Source organism: Petaurus breviceps, unplaced genomic scaffold (genome assembly GCF_028583685.1).
Source record: "Petaurus breviceps papuanus isolate PSGF00001 unplaced genomic scaffold, PetGlider_PUasm1.0 90535, whole genome shotgun sequence".
Classification (NCBI taxonomy): domain Eukaryota; kingdom Metazoa; phylum Chordata; class Mammalia; order Diprotodontia; family Petauridae; genus Petaurus; species Petaurus breviceps.
Genome location: NW_027187270.1, coordinates 3,058,508 through 3,083,255, shown reverse-complemented (window position 1 = coordinate 3,083,255; position 24,748 = coordinate 3,058,508). Strand labels below are relative to the sequence as shown.

The 24,748-nt window shown below is 42.4% G+C and overlaps 1 pseudogene; it reads right to left on the bottom strand.

Annotated features, from left to right (window-relative positions):
• Positions 1-34: 34 nt before the first annotated feature.
• LOC138142121 (zinc finger protein 184-like) lies at positions 35-23,260 on the bottom strand (annotated as a pseudogene).
• Between the last annotated feature and the right edge of the window lie 1,488 nt (positions 23,261-24,748).

Genomic DNA, 24,748 nt, shown 5'->3' with positions numbered 1-24,748 from the left:
ATGCTCTGGACACCCAAGTGAAAGAAACATACCGTTTATGTGAGTGAATCTCAATAAAGTTTACTTCAAAAGGTGAGTTTCAAAAATACACATGTAGCATATTTTCCACTAGTTAGTATTAAACTTAGAATACAAGGGAAAACTGTTATATCTTGTTTGAGCATGACCCAAATTAAGGAATATAAAGATAATCAATTACAAATCCATCAATTTCCATTCTCAGCATTACTAATATTTACATATTTTAATTTTTTACCACTTGAATCAAGGTTCTGTGGCTTTTTTTTTAATATAAAGTTTCTATGATTTCAAAAAGTGTGAAAATCCCTGAACTTAATGACCTATAAGTTCCCTACCAATGCTTAGAATTCTCTGATTTTCTCCATGCTCACATGAGTCTCCTCAAAAGTGCCCTTAGAGTTTCCCAATTCTACCCCATGAGCATTAGCCCACTTGGCAGAACCTCTTGGCAGCTCCCTCTCCTTTACAAGGGATTCCCAGGGATTCAGAAGCTCAGATACATATTAGCATGTAAAGGATACACTGCTTTTATAAATTCCCATTGTCTTCCATTACAATATTCAGAAATATACTCAAGACTCCACATTTACAACATTTAATTTTTTAACCACTTAACTTCAGCCCCCCTCCCCCCCATCTAGGGTCATCCCTCAATCCACAAGAACTTCTAGAGGAGGGAAATATTTTTCCAAGAGTGCCTAACATTTCTCTGTGTAAATTACTCTATGTAACCTTATGTACATAGTAGGTGCTCAATACACATTTGCATTCACTGAACTAATAAAGCAAGATTTCCGATGCTGCATAAAGACTGAAGGATAATCCAATCACGAGACAGAAGGCTTTTCCACATTCTTTACATACAGTATTCCTCTCCAGCATGAATCTTCTGATGTTGAATAAGAGATGAACTCTGGCTGAAGGCTCTCTCACAATAACAACACTTATAAGGTTTCTCTCCAGTATGAGTTCTCTGATGTTTTGTAAGGTGTGAGCTCTGACTGAAAGCTTTCCCACATTCTTTACATTTATATGGTTTCTCTCCAGTATGAGTTCCCCTATGTTCAATAAGGTGAGCACTCCGGCTAAAGGCTTTGCCACATTCGTTACATTCATAGGGCTTCTCCCCTGTATGAGTTCGTTGATGCTGGATAAGGCCTGAGAGTCCACTAAAAGCTTTACCGCACTCATCACATTTAAAGGGTTTCTCCCCAGTATGAATGAACTTATGTCTAGTAAGGGATGAAGTGTCACTGAAAGCTTTTCCACATTCATCACATTTATAAGGTTTCTCCCCAGTATGAACTCGAAGATGTTGGGTAAGGTGTGTGCTCCTAGTGAAGGCTTTCCCACACTCATTGCATTCATAAGGTTTCTCTCCAGTGTGAATTCTCTGGTGCTGAGTGAGGTGTGTACTCTTGTTGAAAGCTTTCCCACACTCACCACATTCATAGGGCTTCTCTCCAGTGTGAATTCTCTGATGCTGAGTGAGGGATGAGCTCTTGCTAAATGCTTTCCCACATTCATTACATTCATAGGGTTTTTCTCCAGTATGAGTTCTCTGATGTTTAGTAAGGGACGAGCTCTGGCTGAAGGCTTTCCCACAGACATTACATTCATAGGGTCTCTCTCCAGTGTGAATTCTTTGATGGTCAATAAGGGATGAAGTTCGACTAAATGCCTTCCCACATTCTTTACATTTGTAGAGTTTTTCTCCAGTATGGATTCTTTGATGTTCAGTAAGGTGGATGCTCTGGCTGAAAGCTTTACCACATTCATTACATTTGAAGGGTTTCTCTCCAGTGTGAGTTTTTTGGTGATGAATTAGGGATGAGCTCTGGCTAAAGGCTCTATCACATGCATTACATTTAAATGGTCTCTCTCCAGTATGGAATCTCTGATGTTTTGTAAGGGACGAACTCTGGCTGAAGGCTTTCCCACATTCCTTACATCCATAAGGTTTCTCCCCAGTGTGGATTCTCTTATGCTGAATAAGACTTGAAAGGCCGCTGAAGGCTTTGTCACAATCACCACATTTATATGGTCTCTCTCCAGTATGAATGAACTGATGTCGATTAAGAGAAGAAGCATCCTTGAAGGCTTTCCCACACTCGATGCATTTATAAGGTTTTTCTCCAGTATGAATCCTTTGATGCTGAGTGAGGTGTGTGCTCCGAGTAAAGGCTTTTCCACATTCAATGCATTCATATGGTTTTTCTCCAGTATGAGTTCTCTGATGTTGAGTAAGATGTGTACTTTTGTTGAAGGCTTTCCCACATTCAGTGCATTCATAAGGTTTCTCTCCAGTGTGGATTCTCAGATGGTCAATAAGGGATGAGCTCTGACTAAAAGCTCTATCACATTCATTACATTTAAAGGGTTTCTCTCCAGTGTGTGACCGCTGATGTTTCAAAAGGGATGAGTTCTGCCTAAAGGCGCTCCCACATTCTGTACACTTAAAGGGTCTATCTGAACTATGAATTCCCACGTGTACAATAAGAGCTGAGCGGTTCCTAAAGCCTTTCCCACATTCACCACATTTCCAAGCTTTCTTTACTCCGTACAGTTTCTGAAGTTTAGCTAGGTCTGAATTCTTTTTGAGGCTTTTTCCACGTGCATCACAATTAAGAAGGTTTTCTTCTGTAGGAGCTTTCTGCTGTGTAACAAGGATTGACTTCAGACTGAAGGTTCCCTCAAATTCATTACATTCATGGCCTTTGTCTCCAGTGGAGGTTTTCATGTGTGTGATTGTCATTTGTCTCATGTGGTTCTCCTGATGGCTTTGCTCTCTCTCTAGCTGGCCCTTACAGTCCCAGCTTTCTAGAAACATAGAATCCCAGGGACCATCCCTTGTGAATCTTTCTATTATCTCCCCATGGGATGATCCTTCTTCAGAAAAGTCATGCTTTGGAGAAGACTGCTTGATCTCAGGCTTAGTCTCCCAGTCTGAAAGACACATAAAATAAGAAGGTCTCCTATTTCCTGTGTTAGAAGCCAGGAAACTGCTAGAGTAAAAATGAGATAATGAATTTGAAAAAAAAATACCTTCACAATGTAGACAGCTTTAAAATCTCTAAGTATAGCACTGAAATCGGAAGGAAGGACAAGTGGGCAGGAAAACAGCAGATGTAGGAGGCAGAATAGCCAAATATACAAAGTGAACAAAGAGAATGAAAATAACTTATCTAGAATTGTGGGGAACTGGGAATATTAACTTGGTGAAAAGGCAAGGCTCCAATTCTGCCTCTGACACTCATTAGCTGTGTGACTTTGGAGAAGTGATTTAACCTCTCTTGGTCTCAGTTTCCTAATCTGCAAAATAGGGATAATATCTATAGGATACAAAAGGGTTTTGTGAGGCTTAAATGAGAATCTATTTGAACTTTGTAGGGGCAGCAAGGTGATGCAGTGAATAGAGCACCAGCCCTGAAGTCAGGAGGATCTCAGTTCAAATCCAGCCTCAGATACTTAACACAAAACTAGCCATGTGACCTTGGGCAAGTCACTTAACCCCCAACTGTCCTACCTTCCCCTCTCCAAAAAGAAAAAAAAAAGGAAAAAACACTCTGCAAACTCTAAAGTTGAAGGTCAAAATGGGAAGTATGAGCATCTGGCCACAGAGATTTCATATCAAATAGGAGGATTTGTTCACTCTTTTCCACATCTAAGAAACAAACAAACAAAAAAATGTGTTTGGCAGGAGAAGCACTGCCCTGAATAAGAAGGCTTTAGACTGAATTATGAGGGGGCGAGAGGGACTTAATAAAACCATAAAACTAAATGCTATGGAAAATACTGTGTACAAAATAGAAGGAAGAAGCATAATGGTGGTGGTATATGGAATTGGGAGATGAAAATATCGGGGAGGCAGGTTGGTAACTATACATAAAATGTCATCTGGGTATATAGCAAAGCAAAAGTTCAACTGTTAACAAAGTGAACTTGAAAACTGTAAAACAAGAAATGAAACATGATTTCACAGATTAACACTGAAACTGGGGGTTATGGACTGGGCTATAGAAATGGAAGCAAATACCTTGTTCAGAACAAAAAGAAAAAGAAGGGAGGGAATAGTATGAATATACATTTGAAAGGTATACATGTGTAGAGAAATCCACGAACCCAGGTGTACAAAAGTGATAAAAAGCATTGGTGGATCTTTCTAATAAGATCAGGGGTAGAGCAGAGGATGTCTATTGTCACCGTTACTATTCAATATTGTGCTAGAAATGCTAGTTCTAACAGTAGGACAAGAAAAAGAAATTGAGATAACAATCAATGGCAAAAAGGAAACAGATTTATCATTTTTTGTAGATATGATGGTTTATTTAGAAAACCCTAAAGCCTCAACTAAAAAACAAATAAACAACTGAAACAATAACTATAGCCAAGTTATATGATATAAAACGAATCCATATAAAACATTAACATTCCTGTATATTGCCAACAGGACCCATCAGGAAGAAAAATAACCTACAGGCGGTATAAAATACTCTGGGAGGCTACCTGCCAAAACACACACAGTAACCATGGGAATACAACTATAAAACACCCTTTACACAAATAAAGACAGATTTAAATAACTGGAGAAATATTAATTGCTAATGGGTAGACTGAGCCAATATAATAAAAATGACAATACTACCTAAATTAATTTACTTATTCATGCCGAAACCAATCAAACTGCCAATGGATTACTTTATAAAACTAAAAAAAAAAATCCTGAGAAAATTCATATGGAAGAACCAAAGGTCAAGAATCTTAAGGGAAATGATAAAAAAAAAAAAGTGGGAAGAAAGGGGGCCTAGCAATACACTAGATCTTGAACTATATTATAAAGCAGTAATCATCAAGACAATTTGGTACTGGTTGAGAAATAGGTCAATCAGTGGAACAGATTAGGTATATAACATAGAAATAAACAAACACAATAGCCTAGTGTTTGACAAACCCAAAGATCCTAGCTACTGGGGTAGGAATGCTTTTTGACAAAAACTGTTGAGAAAACTAAATAGAATCTAAGTATAGACCAACATCTCACATAATATACCAAGATAAGCTCCAAATGGGTATGTGACTTAGACATGAAGAGTGACATCATAAATGAATTAGAAGAGCCAGGAAACTACCTGTCATATCCATGGATAGGGGAAGAGTTCATGTTCAAACAGAGGACAGAAAGGATCACAAAAGGTAAAATGGACAATTTAAATTACATAATATTAAAGAGTTTTTACAGAAATGAAATCAGTACAGCCAAAATCAGAACAGAAGCAGGAAACTGGGGAAAAGAAATCTTGGCAACAAGTTTCTCTGACAAAGGTCTCATTTCTAAAACATACTGGGAACTGATTCAACTTTGTATGAAGAACAGCCATTCCCTTATTGGTAAGGGGTCAAAGGATTTAAACAGTTTTCAGAGGAAGAAATCCAGGCTATTGTAGCTAAACAAAAAAAAAATGCTCTTACTCAGGGGTGCTCACCTCAAATAGAAAGAGATCCCTGTGAGCTGCATACTGACTTAGGAAAATCACACATTAGCATTATCTATGTTGTAATGTATTTTTCTTTCTTTTGTTAAGCATTTCCCAACTATAGTTATTATCTAGTTCATGTTACATTGCACCTTTGCTCCTAATCACTAATAATTAGATACAAGAAAATCAAGACAACTCTGAAGTACCACGTCACACCCATCAGATGGGCAAAACTGACAAAAAAGGACAATGACGTGCTGGAGGAATTGTGGGCAAACAGGGATGTTAAGTTCCTGTTGGTGGAAGGAAGAATTGATCTAGTCATTCTGAAAAGCAATTTGGAATGATGCCCCAAAAGCTATTGGAATTGTGCATACCCTTTTACCCAGCAATAACATTACTAAGTCTATATCCAAAAGAAAGATAAAAAAGGACCCATGTGTCAAACAATGTTTATGGTAGCTCTTTTTGTGGTGACAAAGAACTGGAAACTAAGGGATGCCTATCAGTTGGGGAATGGCTGAGCAAGTTATGATATATGAATGTTATGGAATACTATTATGCTAAGAAATGAAGGGGACCCCAAAAAAAGGGGGCAGCTAGGTGTCATGATAGAGTATGGGTCCTGGAGTCGGGAGGACCTGAGTTCAAATCTGACATCAGACACTTACTAGCTGTGTTAACCTGGGCAAGTCACTTAACCCCGATCGCCCCCTCCCCCCAAAAAAGCATTTGCAGAGAAACAGGATTGATATTACTACTCAGATTATTTACAGGAAGTATACAGGTGATATTTTCCTTATATAGATCATAAAAGTGGCTTCAAAAGACAAAGTGACTTAAGTCTTGGTGCCTGGAAGACCAAGTTTCAAGTTCTGTGTGACCATAGGCAAGTCACTTAACTTCTTGGGGCCCCAGGCAACTCTCTTTAAATTTACAAGACTCTAAATTAAAGGAGCTAATTAAAGGTAATCTGTATTAGAGGAGGGAATTTCTACACTGGGAATTCCCTATGTGGATGAAATCAAAAGGTCAGGACTTTCTCCCTCAGAACTGCAACAAAACAAACAACAACATCCCAACCACCATCACGATCAAGTAGGTAAGAGGGATGGAGGATTTCAATTCTGACATTCTGCTGAGAGCCTCATTTTGAAAAAGGAGTCATTTCAAAGTCTTGCCTTCCTGACTTGATCTCTTAAAGGCAGAAGAATCAAGGAGAGGAACTGTCACCCGAGACCTAATTCTAACCAATAAGGAAGCAGTGTGTTAAGGACATGAAAGCGGCTGAAAACTTTCACAGGTGATCTCAATGAATGGGGGGCAGGTAGGTGCAGCTAAAAGAACTGCTGAGCTCCCAAGGACATGAGCTCTTCTCTCACATTCCTGTCATCTACCTGCTGTCCCCCACCCCCCACCCCGATACTGAATCCTTGGTGCTTTCCTCTTGCACTCCTATACCTGCTCTCATTCCCCACCTCAACTAGATACTAGAGGGGGAGGTCTAGAGAGACCAAACTCCACCCACCAGTACAGACCCTGAGGGGGCTGTGGTCTTGTAGCCTCTATGTTAGTCTCCCTCCTTTCTCAAGTCCAATTCAGTTTTACTCATTCTCCCAACTCCTGCCCTCATACCAGAGGCTTTTATCATATTAGGATTAGAGGTACATCCCTAAATGTGAGTGGGTCCTCTTCTCTGCTCTTTCTACACTTTCCTTGGCAGGGATGGGGATGAAGGAACAAGTATTTATTAAGCACCTACTATATGATAAGTGCTCCTCACAACCCTGGGAGGTGCTATTCTCATCCTCATTTTCTCACTGAGTAAAGTAAGGCTGACAGAGATGAAGTGACCTTGCCCAGGATCCTAGAACATGTGTGAATTTGAACTCAGGACATCCTGACTCCAGGCCCAGCACTCTATCTACTGCAGCACCACCTAGCCATCTCTTTGGTGACTTCATCAGTTCCCAAACTCTCCACACAGGATCCCCTACCCCAGCCTCTCTCCTGAATGCCAGTGCTGCATCACCAACTGCCTAGTGAACACCTCAGATTCACTGTCTCCTTCCCTTTCCCCCAGACACATTCATCTTGACAAGCTGTCCATTTCCCACCCTTCTAGGCCCACAGAGCCACTCACTGCCACATCTTGCCCTTTCCACCTCTCGAGCATCTTCATCTCCTTAGTTCATCACTTAAGACATGAAGCCTTTCCTGATCCCCCACCCGCTAGTACAATTGTTCACTGACTCACTGAATGGATCAGATCATTTGTGTCCCCGTATCCCCAGCACCTGGCACATACGGGAGCTTGAGAAATGCTTACTGACTGACTGAAAGAGAACATACACAAAACAGCAAGCACTTGTAATCACAGTATCAGGAATAATAATAATAATTATTATAACATCTAACATTTATATAGTACCTACTATGTGCTAGGCATTGGGTGGTGAACGCTTCATAAATATCCTCTCATTTGATCCTCACAACAACCTCGGGGGATTTACGCACTATTATTTTACAGACGAGGAAACTGAGATAAAAAGATATTTAAGTGACGTGCCCAAGGTCACACAGCTAGTCAGTGTCCAAGATTTGGACTTTGGATTTTAACTCAGCCTTCCGGACTCCAGGTCTAGCACTCTATTATGCCACCTAGGAAGACCAAAATGAGCCAAGGCTTACAAATAAAGATGGGTATTACAAGTAATAATAAGGATGACAGAGACAGCAAAGTTGCTTGGATCCCGTGGTTGCTCAAGGGGAGAAAATGGTCTCTATGCTATAAAAGGGTCTAACAAAAGAAATAAGAAATTGTAGCACAAAATGAGGAGAGATTAAGACAGTTAGGGTTATGACAGTTATGAGAGGCAGGGTCCTGAATAATGGCAGAGTTGGTAGAAGAGAATTCCACTGCACCGTCATCATCTAATGCTTCCATGTATCTTCCCTCATTTGACCTTCACAAAAACCCCGTGGGAGAGGTCAGGAAGACCATATTATCTTTCTTTTCCAGATGAAGAATATTTCTGCTTGTTATGTTATTAGTACTTTAAGAATGATTAATCTCTTAGAAGACGAATGGATCATTATCAAACTAGAAGGCTCTGTCCATAGTCCCACCCTGTTTAAGATGTTTATCTATAGACTTGGAAAAAAATAAAGTATGCTTATAAATCTTTGACGACAAAAATCTGAGAGGAATAGCTGATACAAATTTTTTTTTGGTGGGGGGAGTTGTACAGCCTAAATTTGCAATTTCATTCATGGAGGTAAATCCCACTGTTGAAGCTTTCTCCACTAACTCAGATCAACAACTCTTCTGTAACTAATGGTCATAGAGAATTGGCCAGGTCACTGGGAAATTAAGACAACCCTTGAACACAGGACTTCCCGACTCCAATGCCAGCCTTCTCTCTATTCACTCTGTCATACTGCCTCTATAGATAATAAAATATAAGAAGCAAAACCCAAAGTAATCCTGACAGATTGGCATGCTAAGTGAAACCCAACAAAATGAAATTTAACAGATAAATGTAAAGCCACAAAGCAGTATGGGATAGTAGAAAGAAGACTGGGTTTGAGTCATAAGGCATGTGAATCTAGGCAAGTCCCTTAACCTACTGGTTTCCTCATCTGTAAAATGGGAACATATGTGAAAACACTAAATGATAAAGCACTATAAGTTATCATCATTATTATTGATAAACCCGCATATTTAGGTTGAAAAAATTCAGTTTCTCAATGATGAGTGAGGCCTAGCTTGTGTTAGTTAACTAGGACTCCAATGGGTTTCAACAGCGTAATGTGGCTAAAAAAGCTAACCATCTGAATATTTCCAGACAACGTGGTCCCTTTACCAATGCAGCTCCCCATCTTCCTTCCACCCAGAAGACAGACTATCTTTGGGAATAACTGTGGCCTAAAAATTCAACCCCTTGCAGTCAGCCTGGTGACTGGCCTCTAAATTCTGCCTGACTGGTCCTCAGATAAGAGACAGAGTCTGATACTGAGCCCTGACACCTGCTGCTGAAACTTTTCTAGCTTGGCAGGGCCTTCCAGACCTTATGCTCTATTAACACATCCTCCAAATGGAACAAAGAGGCATCCTAAAAGGCTTTGGGTGTAAGGATGAAATCTCAGGGTACTTTAACAGACATTTAACACGCTGTCCAGATCAAGACCATAAGAATGAACCATTCCATTTTACTATGTGCTTTCCACATCAAACCTAGAGCACTGTGTTAAATTCTGGAGGTTACGGTTTAGTTAAAATTTTTTTTTAAGCAATTGGGGTTAAGTAACTTGCTCAAAGTTACATACACGGCCAGTTATTTCTGGGTGTGGTGCTGAGTATCGGAGCCCAGATTTGATCCCCAGGTCATCCCGGACACTGGAGCCGGTGCTCTTACTCACTGTGCTACTTGGCTGCCCCTTAGTTAATGTTTTAACAATATTTTTGGAAATTTGATGTCTCTTGTTTGTATACCAGCCATTTGTTGATGTTAAAGAACCTCATACAACCCTTCTTTGTAATAAAGAAAAATGTGTAAGCAAAAACAACGGTCACAGCTATTGTACAATTACATCATATGCAACATTCTTCATAGTTTCCAACTTCTCTACAAAGAGGAGGGAAGAAGTGTGTTCCATCATCTGTTCCCTGAACCAAGAATAGCCATTACAATCGACCATGAACTGCCTGAATGTGTTCAGTGTTTGCAAGGTTACTCCTTCAAAAGGCAGCTCATCTTCTTGTTGCCTAGCTCCAGTAGAAAGTTCTTCCTTGACCCATGGGCAATGGGGGAATTTGCTTTGCTTGACAATGCATATTTGTTATAAGAGCTTTGTTTTTATTGTTTTTTAATGGGTGTTCAAGGAGGTGGGAGGAAGAAAAAAAATCATTTTTGTTAATCGAAAAAACTAAATTAAAAACAAACAAACAAAGAAAAGGTCTTCTTCATGCTTACTGGGAATCTGGGAAGCACCAATTTAATAGCAGAAGTGATGAGAATATTTCTGGAGGAGGCAACCAGGATAGGAAGGGTATCTAAAGATTATACTGAATCCAGAAACAGTTGAAGCAACCAAGAATGTCAGGCCTTGAAAAAAGACAACTAAAGGCATACATGAGAGTAATCTTTAATTCTCTTAAAGGCTTTTATGTAGAAGAGGGTGGAGACTTGTTATATTATATAATGCTCCAGAGGGTAGAACCAGGTTTGATTAATGGTAGTTACTAGGAAGCAAATTTTGGCTTGATCTAGGTAAGAATTCCCTAATAGCGAGCCAACAATAAAAGTGAGCTGCCTCTTTAAGTAGTGACTTCTCATGTCACTAGAAAGGTTTAGGCAAAAGCTAGATGACTATGGATGATCAAGGATGTAACAGAAATAATTTCTGTACCTAGTGGAAGACTGGACTGGATAACTTCAAAGATTCTCCTATTCTAATTTCTAAAACACTCCTTTCTTCCTGTCACATCCTGGTCAAAAATCTCCAATGGCTCCCTATTACCAAAAGAAAGATGGTCCAATTGCTTAATCAAACCCTGTACCCATTATTCTTATGTTCCTCATCTCTCCTGAGATGAGTAAAGGGCCAACATAAGGAAGGTGGACACTGTAGACCAAGTGGGAGAAGTAGGATTAGGATGGGGTAAATGAAAAGCCATGTAACTTGGATGGGACAGATTTGAGTCTGTTCAACATTCTTGAGTCTGGGTGGATCCTGAAGGAAGAAAGTTAAAAGGAGTCATACTTTGGCAAGACAAGTACACAAGTCTGAATGTAGATGCTAGATTAATCAGTTGGGCATTCTGTAAACACAAAAGAATTGAAAGCACACAAAAGTAATGATAAAACTGAAAGCTGGAATGTAACTGCTCATATGGGTATTTAGTACTCGTGGAAAAGATAAGGATAGTGTGTTCATTCTATGATCTAAGAGTATAGTGTTAAGAGTGAACCTTGAACAGTATGTAATTCCTTCCGAACAGGGCTGAATGCACTCCCTAAAAGCAGCAAGGATTTGTTCCCATTCCACTGAAAAAACTTGTGCCTTGGTGGGATTCCTTGACACAATAGCAAACAGCAGTGGCCAATCAGGAAAGGATCTTGAGCAGGCTGGCTTGACTATTCATGGTGACTTATGAGTAGTCCCAAAATAAATGAGGCCTAGCCTGAATATGCAATACTCACAGGTTCTGGCCATTCTATTCTCCACACCCAGAATGCCTTTCTGCCTCTTCTTCATCTAACCAAATCCTTCAGGGCCAAGGTCAAAACTCCCATCACTCTCACAAAGTCTTCCCCAACTACTCCAGCCAACACTACTCTTTTTTCTCCAAAATCTTATCCTACTAGCTGCATTTTTCACTTTGGCATTTACATATATCACTTTGCACCATTATGAATTTCCTTCATCTGTGTATAAACTGTCTACCTAAAAAGGACCATAAATTTCTAGAGGGCAGAGACCACATCTTAAGATTAATTTTGTCTCTTATAACTGTTGGTTAGGAAAAGCAAGACAGAGAATAACTGGTGGGCAAAATATGATCACAAAACAAATGGGAAAGAGCAAAGCTCTCTCACCTGCCTGGTACCTTACAAAGCAAACAGACAAGTATTTTCTGAAAGTCTGTTTTGTGGTCATTTTGTGGGAGATGTCTTATGCTGTCTCTGAGTCTGTATTATACGGGAAAGAGGGCTATGTTTGAAGTTAGAAGACATGGTTCAAATGCCAGTTCTGGTGACTACCCATGTGACCTTAGGCCAGTTACTTAACCTCATTGGGCCTCAGTTTCCTCTTTTGTAAAGTGGGGTCACACTAGATGATCACTAAGATCCCTCCCAGCTCTAAGTCAATGACCTAATATGAATAACTGCAGGGAAAAGCTTCCAGTGTAGACAGGGACATAAATCTCACACATGAAACAATTATGGAGCACCCCAACATGACAGGTAATTGCAGCACTATATGCCTTATACAAATGCAACAAGAGTATGGAGAAAGGTACGGTCAATATGTTTGGGGAGGTAGATTCAATGTGGAGGAAGAGGAAGAACTGAAATGACTTCAACGGAAAGACAAAAGGCACTAATAAGATGTAGTTTTAAAAACCTGGCAAGGTGGAAATGCTCACAGTGACATCAGGAACCAAAGCCCAAGCCTAGACTGAGAGGAGTCGGTAGAGAGTCACTATAGGAAAATGGCACGATGAAATCAATGGGGTTTTTGGGCAGAAGAACATGACAGCAGCAATCAGTAAATAAGAGAATCTAGGGGGCTGTTACAGCAATCCAAGCCTGTAGTAATGGTGGTCTTCACGAGGTGTTATCAGTGAAAGTGGAGAAGAAATGCCAAATCAGACATTTCAAAGGAAAAATCAACAGGACTCAGTGAATGATTATATCAGATGAGGAGGAGAGGGAAGAACCAAAGGTGACTCAGTTTCCTTGCCTACAAAAAGGGCAAAAGAGCAACAAACGGAAGGGGAACCAGTTTGGGTGCAAAGATGAGCACAGTTTTGAATGAGGAGAGTAGGAGCTAAGTGGGAGCTCTCCAAGGGCTTCTAAATAGATGGCAATACGGGACTGGAATGCACATGAGAAGTCAGGGCTACAGACCTAGCTTTGGGAGCATGAAAGAGAATCTCTTTAATTTGTTTTGGCCTTATAATACGATGAGCTCCTGAGGGCAGTTCGATGAACGTATCTCACTGCTCTTTGTTGGGGGGGGGGTGTATGTGTGGAGGGGGACAATATATTATAAAAATATACTTGATAGGTACAGTTCCTATGTTGGTTGGTTTTGTTACAAGGGAGGGTTCTGTTGGCTGGAATTAGGGGTGAGGAGTAGGAGAGTATATGAGAAAACTGTATAGTATACAAAATTTAAAAAGCATTAATAACCCCCCCCCCCCTTTTTTAAAGTATCTGATTGCTCTGAGAAGTCAGGCTACTAAGTGAATGAACTGAAAAATCAGTTCAGACACATGTGCCTTAACTAAATAAGGAAAAGGAGGACAAGAAAAATAAGACAAGAGGGAGGATGGTCCTGAACAGCAAAGCCAAGCAGAGGCTAGCTATTGTGACAAAGAAAAGGGTACTACATGAGTTCAGGCAAGCCAGAAGAAAAGAGGCTCTTAGTGAGTAGTAAAATGTTACTTTGCTTATCAACTGAGAAGCTGAGCAAGAGGATCAAAGGGCCAGAAGGAAGCTGCAGACAAGGATGAAGAAATAAGAAGGTTCACCTTTTGAAATCTGAAATAGTTCTTGGTTCTATTTGGTATTGTCCACTTTCTCCTTTATTTCAAAATCAGTAATTTTGTTCTTTTGCTACTGTAAATTCTTACTTTTACAAGAGCTCTGGTAAGTGTGAAGTTGTAAACTCTGGGCACTTAATTTCCCATGTGCATTTCTAAAATTCTGTACCTCCTATGCTAGCAAAGAAAGAGGTCATGTTAACTGTTTGGTGACAGGGAGTCATCAGCACCCATGAGAAGGAAGGAAGTGAAGAATAAAGAGCCAAGGATACCCTGGAGGCATATGGTGAGGATCTGAGTGAAAACACTATTGAACTTTTGTTTTAAGTACTTCTATAGCTTTAAGAGAGTAAGCCCAATGGGAGTCAGGCCAAGGAGCCAGCATCTGGGCTGCTGTGCTTTCCCTGGGCAGCCTGGCATGGGGCCAGTGGGTAGCCACAGCCATTGCCTTCACCTAAGTAAAAATGAATGTTGGAATTTCCCACGATGAGGGAAAGCCAAATTCCAGAGCAATGAGTAGCAATGCTATGTGACTAACATTTGCATCAGGAGTTGGCTTGCTTTCTATTGTCTTGCTCATTGTTCCCTTCTTTACTGTTTCTGTTGCTTGGAGCTTAACGGGTCTGTATCAGCTGTGAAGGTATGTACTACTGCATGCAGTAAAAAGAACGCCTTTTGGAAAGAGTGAAGCTAGGCTGTGAACTCCCTGGGAATAACGTTCTACTTTGGGGAAAATTTCCAGAACAAGCATGGTCTCACCCACTTCATGTGAAATACAGCTTCTCTCCCTAGGGTGCTGATGGCTCCGAATGCTACAACTGCATGGTGTTTGCATCTCTGATATAAATAAACGCTAAGCTGAAAGTGGCAAACAGATCCATCCTGACAGTCACTTTATGTGGTCACTGCTTCTTCTCTGACAATTTATACTGTAAGGTACAATGGGAAGCTTTGACATTCAAGGTTTAATGACTGCCTCTTTGTGTGCTACCTGGAAAAGCAGGTAGCTTTTTTTTTTTCCAAAGAAGAAAATGGCCCTAAGTATTTGGCGTGACAAGAAAATGTCTTTTTTTCCTTTTCTTTCAAAAAAAATCTGTGTATGCCTCTTGTTTTTTGTACAACAATAATGTCTACATCGGTATGTTTCTATCTCTCACACAATATACTCCCCACCGCCTAGTAAGCCTTCTCTCATGACAACTTATACAATGACCAATGACACAGGAGTATTGAGAAGAGAGGTAGGTTACTTGATAATAAATGTGTGCTATCCTCAAAAAAACGACCTAATCAGTCACAGTGAAAGTGAAATACATTTCTATATAATTAGAGGAATTATGCTTTTGAAAAGAGATCCGATGTCCTATTCTGAAGACCTCCTGGGGTTTTATAAATAACTTTGCATTTGCTTTCTTGTCTCAACGTTTTCTGTTGGGATGTGATCAATTTCAGACGGATGGAGGTAAGGATGTGCTTGGGTGATGTACCATTAGGCACAAGGGTCCACCTCTGGCTTCCTATTCAGTCTGCTCAAGCTTCCAGTATTTGTGTGGGGCCAAGAAGCATTCTGATTTGGGGATAAAAGGCTGCTAGCCATTTTTTAAAAAACGACATTCCAAGAAGTTAGAAGTATAGTGCAACGTTCAGTTCTGTTATGTGACATTAATTATTTCAGTTTTTATAGATAAAAGTACATAAACTTAGATATGGATCTGGAAGAACTGAGTTCTCTTTTGTTTTTATATACCTGGTTTGCTAGGAATGTTACCTTTATTTTCTGTTTTGTGTTGTTCAACACAAATATAAGCAGTAGTTGATTTAACAAATAAATTTGTGATAAATGAATAGCTCTAAACATGCAGCTAGAGCTGCTATTTACATCAGGAACTGAATGAAGCAGCTGGTGATGAAATGTCAGGAACACTTGTGGACCTGGAGGCAGGAAGACCAATGTTCAAATCCTGCCTCAGACACTTACTAGCTGTGGGACCCTAGGCAGGTTATATAACCTCTCTGGGCCTCAGCTGGCTATAATATGAGGGGGGTTGACTACCTGATCTTTAAGGCCTCTTCCAAACCCAAATCTATGATTCTATGAATTATTACTGTAATCTACCATCACCTGTTGACAGCATTTAAAAATTTTAGGGGTAGTCACTAAAAAAAAAATTGAAAAAACACTATACTGTATTTCCATGTAATTGGGGAAAAAATTATTAAATAAAAAAGAAACAAAAAACTCTATAGCAAAAATCATAAAATAATTAATAGAAGTGTCAAGTGTTGTGAAGCTCCTCCCATTTGGGGGGAGAAGAGGAGTCACTCAAGGAGACACAGAAGTGACTGGAGGAGGATGGACAGAACCAGGATCATGCAAAGTGGAAGAGTTTCAAGGAGGAGGGGGTGAGCTGGGTGTAGAGGTGCACGTCTATGATCCCAGCTCCTAGGGAGGCTGAAGCTGGCAGATCTGCAGTTTGGGAATTCTAAGCTGCACTGGCTTATGCCAATCAGATCTCTGTACTAAATTAGGCCTCGATATAGTGAACTCCTGGCAGCAGGCGTCACCAGGTTACCTAATGAGAGGGTCAGAATGGAGATGGAGCAGGTCAAAGGTCCCCTGACAATCAGTAGTGGAATCAGGCCTGTGAGTAGCTCCTGACCATCCACCCTGGGTGAGATAGGGAGACCCAGTCTTTAAAAAAATAACAGGAGGGGTGGTCCATAATATCAGATAAGATAGAGAAAAGACACTGGACTGGCTAACAGGAAGCCAACTGTGGCCTTCAAGATAGTAGTTTCACAAGAGTCATAGGAAGTGAGGCAAATTTGGGGAGTCTTTTAAGAGTGCAATGTATGCAGCAGGTGTAAAGTACATTTTGAGGAGCTCTGCAAGGAAAAGAGAGCCGTCTGACAAAAGCCAGAAGAGGGATCAGGGTGTAAAAAAAAATTTGTTTGAATTGTTTCAAATAGAAGGAATCTATCTAAGTTTGAAAGGAAGAGCCAAAGTCTATAATGAAGGAGTGGGGCAAAGCACTGAAAAAGGTAGGAAGGGCAGAGATCCAGGAATTCGCTTCAGGAAGAAAGCTCTACACTGCCTTTCAAACTAGAGGACATGTGAAAGGAGCCTGAATTCTATCCAGAAACTCTCTCAAGTCAGCCTTGGGGTGAGGCCCTTCACCAATATATCAAAGGTACCGCCTCTCAATGACCAATTGGTCTGCTGCCTCCAATGATCACCATCTCTTTGCCACTCACCTGGATAGGCGTCCCTCGAGACTTCCCTTTCCAGCAGCCACGGGTCTTCTTTTCTCTCCAACTGGGAGATTACATCAGGTTTGGAAATTGGAAGCCCTGCTCGAGGAGAAATAAATAGGCCTTCACTATTCGTGCCGAGGATACAGAGGCATTCTGCACATCAGATGCCAAGAATTACTTATTAAATATAATCAAGCATAAATAAGAATTCTTTTTCAGATAAGGACTTGAAGCCCAGAGATGATAACCTGAGGCTGCTTGGCTGCTAGGTGACAGAATAGGTACTAGAACCTGAAATTCTGAACTCACACTCAATGGTTCTTTCCATTATACCATGCTATCCCAAGCTCTTAATCTTCTTAGAAAGGGGGGCACCTAAAAAACTCCTCCAGAAGGAGGTAAAATGGCCCACAAAATAATGCTTAGGGGCAAATTCCCATAAAGAGTGGGTGGGAGATGGGTAAAGGAGTCAATGTGAGTTCAGAAAGAAAACAGTCTTCGGGCTGGAAGGATAGGAATTTCCTACTATGTAGCTATATGCACTGGGATTTTTTGGGAGAAAGCCTTGGTTGGCTTAGGGAAAAAGAGGATGGGGAAGCTATAGTCACTAAAGTTACCTAATTTTAATTCAATCAAGTGTTGGACTTTCCGTTAGTAACAATGAACGGGAATGATATTTCTAGGCCAAAACCAATTTAGAATTAGTGAACCCCAAACCAAAAGGCCTCATCTATACTAACAAATGAGGGGGTAAAGGGATCCAATGAGAAGATGCTGAGTTATAGAAGGGAAGCCATCCTTACCCATTGAGACCAAGTGCCTATACTTTTCCAATATCACATCTCTGTACATGTCCTTTTGAGTAGGGTCCAGCTGATCCCATTCTTCTTGGCCAAAGGCCACAGCCACATTCTTGAACGTCACTGACTCCTGAAAGAAACAGCATGAGAAGCTTTGTCAAGTGCTTTAATGAAACCAAGAATTCACGCATTAAGAAATTCTTACATTTTGAAGATCTCCAATACTTAAAAAACAAATGCAGGGAATGAAGCAAGCAGAGGCATTACTATTTGCTCGAGTTTATTAACTGATACTACATTTTATCTTTCCAGCTTCAGGTAATTTCTTAGTTACAGAAGCCATGTGGTAGAAGGGTAAGTACACGAAACTTGAAGTCAGAAAGCCTAGGTTCAATTCTTGGGGTGACTACCACTTGCTGTGTGATAAGAAAGTCACTTAACTTTAGTGTCTCAATCTCCTCATCCATAAAATGGACATAATACTTGTACTATATGCTTCAAAGGGTTGCTGGGAGGTTAAAATGAGATCAAATGTGTATCTTACTCGGCAAATGTTAAAAAGGGTCACCAAAATCTGGTCAGTCAACAAGTACTTATGAAATACTGTGTGCTAAGCATTGTGCCATAAGCAGAGGATAGAAAAGCAAAAATGAAAGTTAACTGTCTTCAGATTTTATTGGGGGAGACAACATAGAGAGACATAGAGACTATAGATATAGCTAGATTACATATATTTATATATACATATATATCTATATCTCTCTATGAGCAGGTACAACAATGTACATGTAGAAAAATACAAGGTAATTTGGGGAGGGAAGGCACTAGCAGATGTGGAGATCAGGAAAAAAAAAGTAGTGCTTGAGTCGAACCTTGGAGGAAGGTAGAGCAAAGCTCAGAGGTGAGTAGGGAGCACATTCCAGAGATGGAGGACAGAGCATGCAAAAGCAGAGAGATGGGACATGTTCAAGATACGCCCTGGGCAGTCTGGCTGGACAATAGAGTGCGTGTAGTACATGAATAGATAATGAGGTTGGAAAGTAGGCTGGCATCCGATTATAAAGGGCTTTAACTGCCAAACAAAGGAATCGACATAAATGTGCATTATTTGAAAGTATAAGGACAGATACTCTTAAAATGTCTGGAGGCAGCATTTGAATTTTTCTAATGGATCCTAAACATACAAAAAGAAGTTCCCTGTAACTGTGAGGCAGTGTGGCATAGGGGATAGAGAACTTTGGATTCTGGGATACCTGTGCTCAAGGCTTGCCTCAGACACATATGGCTCTGTACCTCTGGGCACCCCTGGAATTTAACTCTGCCTATTCCAGTTTGTAAGGTGCAGAGCAGAAATGGAAGCAGAGGAGGTCCTCCAGAGAGCGCCCTACACACCAGCATTCGAAAGCACAGGCCCAGACACACAGAGATATGTGGATATGGAAGCCCATCCCTGCTAATGCCTTTCCTCTCAAACTATCCTGCGTTGAACTACTTTGCATTTCTTTTCTTCATATTCTTTCTGTTTAGACTTCAATGTGTACTTCTCTCTCGCATTAGAACACAATGCATGGCTACATGCTACAGAATTTTCATTCACTGTACTTGCATGTCCAGTGGCTACCATAGAGTCTGGTGCATAGAAAGCACTTAATAAATGCCTGATGACTGATGGATACAATTGAACTAAGATCTGCAAACTAAGGCAAACTCACACTAACACTTCTGATTTGTTTCTAGGGAACCAACAGAAAACAAGCCATTTATTAAGCAGCCACACCACAGGGGATATACGAGTGAGCTGGAGGGCTAACACACGGAGCTTATTTAATCTACCAACACAGAGAACTCTACTACATAATACTGAATAAGCAGACTTGAGAAATGCAAAGCAAGTTGCTATGTGCAGTCTGAAGGTGAAATGAACATTGTCAACCAGTCAGGATGGGAAGCAGGGGAGGCTTCATGGAGGAAATGGTATCTGAGTTGGACTTCAAAGGCTAGCAAAGTAGGATAGTGCCTGCCCTTGGAGGACTACGATGCAGAGGAGTGTGAACTCTCATGGGCAGACACTGGGAGCCACTCAACGTTTCTGACATGACTAGAACCATACATTACCAACTTATTCTGGCACTGCTATGAAGAATAGATTGGAAGAAGAGAGCAGAAATGGGCAAACTTTTAAAAAGGACATTACAATAGTCCACAAGGGGTAATGAGGGCAGATTGGGTAGCAGCAGTGGGAACAGATGAGGGGATGGAAGTTGAATGAGATTATAGAAGTGGAAATGGAAGGACAGATGAGAAGTGAGAGAGAAAGCTAGGAGTCTAAGAATTCTAAGGTCATAAAATGGGAGAGGGGGGGAATGTTTGCACCACAGACAGAAACACTGAAGTCAGAAGAAAGAGCAGGTTTAGGAAGAGAAATAATGAGTTCAGTTGGGGCCATGTTGAGTTTATGGTGCTGGTGGAACATCCTGAGAGATCCTGTAGACCAGAGGAGTCAAGCTTACCTACAACACTGCTGAACCAGATTAAAAATGTAACTGGGAAATACTGAACAAAATCAATAAAAATACAATAGACCAGAATGTTAATCTGAGGCTTTCTAAGTCAACAGGGGGACCCCAGGGATCCTTCTGTGCAGTTCAGTGGCCCCTGCGTCTATCCTGAGTTTTATAGATCTCTGAAGTCAAGACTAGACCTACAGATCTGGGGAGTCATATTCACAGAGGTAGCAGCTGAAAGCTGTGTAGGATGTGAGTGCAGGGAAAGGTCAAGAAGGTCCAAAACAGACTCTTGAAACTCACCCCCCTGAGTCACGAACATAATAAGGAGACAGAGGGAATTGTCTAAAAGGTAGGAGGAGAATTTAAAGAGTGGCATCTCTTAGCCTAAAGTAGTGAGGAGCTTCAAGTGAGAAGGAGCTGTTACCTGTAGCAAATGATGCACAAAAGATGAGGGGAAAAAAAAGTGAAAAAAGGCAGCTGGACTTAGTAACCCAGAGGCCAGGCTGCAAGGAGAGGGCAGGGAGGGCTGGGCCACAAAGCTGCAGGATGAGGGAATGAAAATGGAGCTTAAGGAAGGCAAATTGAGTCTGACTCACCTGGGGCCCGGCTGGCAAGACCACAGCAGCCATCTCCTCCTCTGGGTGATTTTCATCCTGGGAAGGCAGAGCTGGGAAATAACAGGGGGCACAAGAGGAATCAGACTTGCCTTGAAGCTCCCAGATCCACCCGTAGGCTAGAAATCCCCACACCCCAGCTGGGTGTGCTCCTCCAATGGACCATGACTGTGGTAATGCCTGCCTTGAGAGGCAGTGTGGTGGACCTGGGTTCAAATCCTGATTCTGACACATAGTGACTTCAGGACACTGGGAGAGTCACTTAACTTCTCAATTCCCCAGGCAACTCTCTAAGACTAGAAGTCACAAACATGTTACTTATCTGCATCAGTGGAGGAATTCCACACCAGAAACTCCTACACTAATGAAACCACAGGCCCAGACTCACACCCCTATTACCCCAAAACCCAACCTGCCTTATTAGCTCTCTTAAGGCCAAAATGAGATCACAAATTTGAAAAGGCTTTGAGAAATGAACAATCTCAATGTAAAGATGTATTGATTTAAGAACCTTCTGAAGAAAAAAAAATGTTTACAAGGAAATTGGCAGTCCTTACCACAGGTGCAACAACTACAGAGTGCATTTTCCTGAATAGTTTGACCACTTTGAACCTCGTAATAATTGTTTGTGGAACTAAATTCAGGGAGTACCTTTTTGGGCATGGCAGAACTGGAGGAGAGGATTAATCTGGATGATGGAGAGGGATTCATGATGAGCTCCCAAACACATTCACTGAGCCTACCATGGAGCCCTAATCCATCCCCAAAGTTTCAACCTCCCACCAGGCTTTCCAGATAGCTTTTTCTTCTTTCCTGCCCTGGGAAGAATGATACCTCTACTCTCACATCCTTCTGCAATTCTCACCTCTCTCTCCAATCATTTGAGTCAAATCCTCCATGGTTAGCCCTTCCTCACTGTCTTAGAGATGGTCAGGAATTGCAAAGGCGCCAGCAGTCCCAGGATCTGTTCCTCTGTATCAATCTCCAGCCTCAGCCCTGAAGCTCTGGTTGAGAGATCTCTGGTCAGGTTTGTCTCCTGCTAGACTGGATTCCTACTCCCTGGGATGGGGGGTTATTCTCCTCCACTTTCACTCCCAGGAGCCTGAGAGGGTCCTGGTGAGCTGGGATCTGGGGGGCTCAGGAGCAATGTCCCTTAAGCAGGGATGGTGGCTCTGGGGCTCCAATTTCTGTCTCCCTCGTGGGAAGCCCACCCTCTCAAGTCCCAGGGTGGGTTCCTGGAGACTCTGTGGGCAGAGACAGGCTGAAGTCAGCACGAAGACCCCAGAAGCCTTAGTCCGACCGAGGGCCCTGTAAAGAATGCCCAGCGATCCTGGAACACAGGAATGGTGATAGGGTGAGGACCAGCCGGCAGGCAGGCAGACAAGCAGAAACAGAACTGGTGGAGCTGGCTCCCACAAACAGGGACACAGAGCTCTTCTCTGACGCAAAGAGATCTGCAGGGACTTGGCCCCTGTCCCACTAACGTCAGCCAAACCCAAAGATCCACAGCCTGGCCCTAGCTTCTTATGGCTCAACAGGCAGAGGAGAAGCTCAGTCACACAAGGGAACAACACTCAGACTCCCACTCACATACACACCCACGCCCACACCCATACAGATGCAAGGATCAGAAAAGGGGTGGTCTCTGAGGGGGAAGGGGAGCCCAGCTGCGGCTCCTCCGGCTCCCCCTGGGAGAGGGTGGTACCGAGGGTGCGGTCGCAGGCATTCAAGTGAGAGCCGCCCCCTCTACATTCCTTACGCCCCCTGCCTCTCCCCTACCCCGCACACTCCCCAAGCCCCAGGATCGTCCGCCTCCCCACAAAAGGCAAGGACATCGGCACACGACAGGTGAGCGGTTACCATGGTGACTTCGAGCCTCAGCCTGAAACACCCATGGGCGCCGTGATCCCTTAGGCACCGACGTACCTTCACCGAGCTCTGCAAGCCGACCAGCGCTGCCAGCGAAGAGGACGCACCCGCCAGGCCAGGCAGCCTAGTGCGCCTGCGCACACTGGGCTTCCGGACTGCCCATTCTAGACGTCCGCGAGCCCAGGACATTTCTGCTCTTGGACTCCATTTCCCAGAATGCCGCCTCAGCCGAGCCTCTTATCCCGTTTACAGCTACCTTCCCTGCTTCCTAACCCCTAACCGTGTGGCCCTGTAAGTCAATAGAAAAGAAGCTCCCCTGCTAGCCCACAGAATTCTGGGAATCGTAGTTCTAAGGAGCGGCTAACGACCGCCGACGGGGAAAAGCGCGGGCCGGAGCCCACTTCCGGAAGTGGCCCTTAGCTCTCCAGCCACACGCCAATTTCCCTCCCAAGGCTTTAGGTGTGCATATTTGGGTTGGGCTGCGCAGGCGCGTCTGCCTAGGCCTGTTCCCACGCAGACTAACACGAGGTGTGAGGTAACTGAGGGTAAAGGATGAGACTCCAGGTCGGGATGGAGGAGTGAGTGGGAACTGTGGGGAACGTGTCGAGGCACCCAGGAGGCTCCTCTCCTTTCACCCGGGCCCCCTAGCTCAGGAAGGTCACTGCTGACCAGCTCTGGAAAATTGGCCCCACTGCTCGGGAGTGCTGGCAGGGCCTTCCACCCATAGGGCACTGGTGAGCCCCTTATGCGTGAAAGTAGCCTTCCTAACCAGTTTTTGCTTTAAACAAACAATAGCTGACATTTATTGAACACTAAGCACTTCATAATTATTACCTCAATTGACCCTCACAACATCCCCAGAAGGTAGGTGCTATTATAACCCCCATTTTGCAGATGAAGAAACTGAGGCAGACAGAGGTAAAGTGACTTAGCCAGACTCATAGAGCCGATAAGTGTCTGAGGTGGAATTTGAACTCAGGTTTTCCTGACTCCAGGCCCATACCTCCATAGAACTATATGCTTCCTTCCTTCATAACTGTTATAGTGCTGGAATTTCTTAGTTTTCGGGTAAATGAATGTTGAGCTGGAAGGTCAATCAGTCAATACAATTTATAAAAAACACCTGTGATGTGCCAAACACAGTGCTAAGCACTGGGGATACAAAATGTGGCAAAAAAGAAACCCAGTCTCTCCCCCCAGTGAGCTCACAATCTTGGGGATATAACATGCAAATAAATATGCACAAACAACATATATACAGCATAAATAGGAAGTAATTAACAAGGGGAATTAAATAATTAACAAAAGGAATTAAGAGAGGTTGGGATGGCTTTCTGTAGAAGATGGATTTTAATTGGGATTTAAAGGAAGCCAGGGAGGTCAGTAGGCAAAACAGAAGAGGGAGTGTGTTCCAGGCACAGAAGAAAGCCAGAGAAAATGAATGAGCTGAGAGATGGAGGGTCTTGTTACTGGAACAGCCAGGAGACCAGTGGCACTAGATCACAGAATATGTGTTGAGGAATAAGGTGTGAGCAGACTGGAAGGTTAGGAGGGTGCCAGATCAGGAAGGGCTTTGAATACCAGAGTGATTTATATTTGATCCTGGAGGCAATGGGGAACCACTGTGGTTTATTGAATTGGAGGAGTGTGTGTGAGCAAGGAGGGACTTGAGACAGGGAGACCCACCAGTAGCTATTGCAATAATCAAGACACGAGGTGATGAGGGCCTGCACCAGAGTGGGGCAGTGTTAGAGGTGTGGGGGATACATTGGAGAGATGTTGCAAAGGTGAAATTGACAGGCCTTGGCAACAGCTTGGATATGGGAGGTGAGAGATAGTGATGAATCTAGGGTGATTCCTTGAGGGACCTGGAGAATGGTGGAGGTGGGCAGGGCTTTGGGAGAAAGATAATGAGTTCTGTTTTGGACAT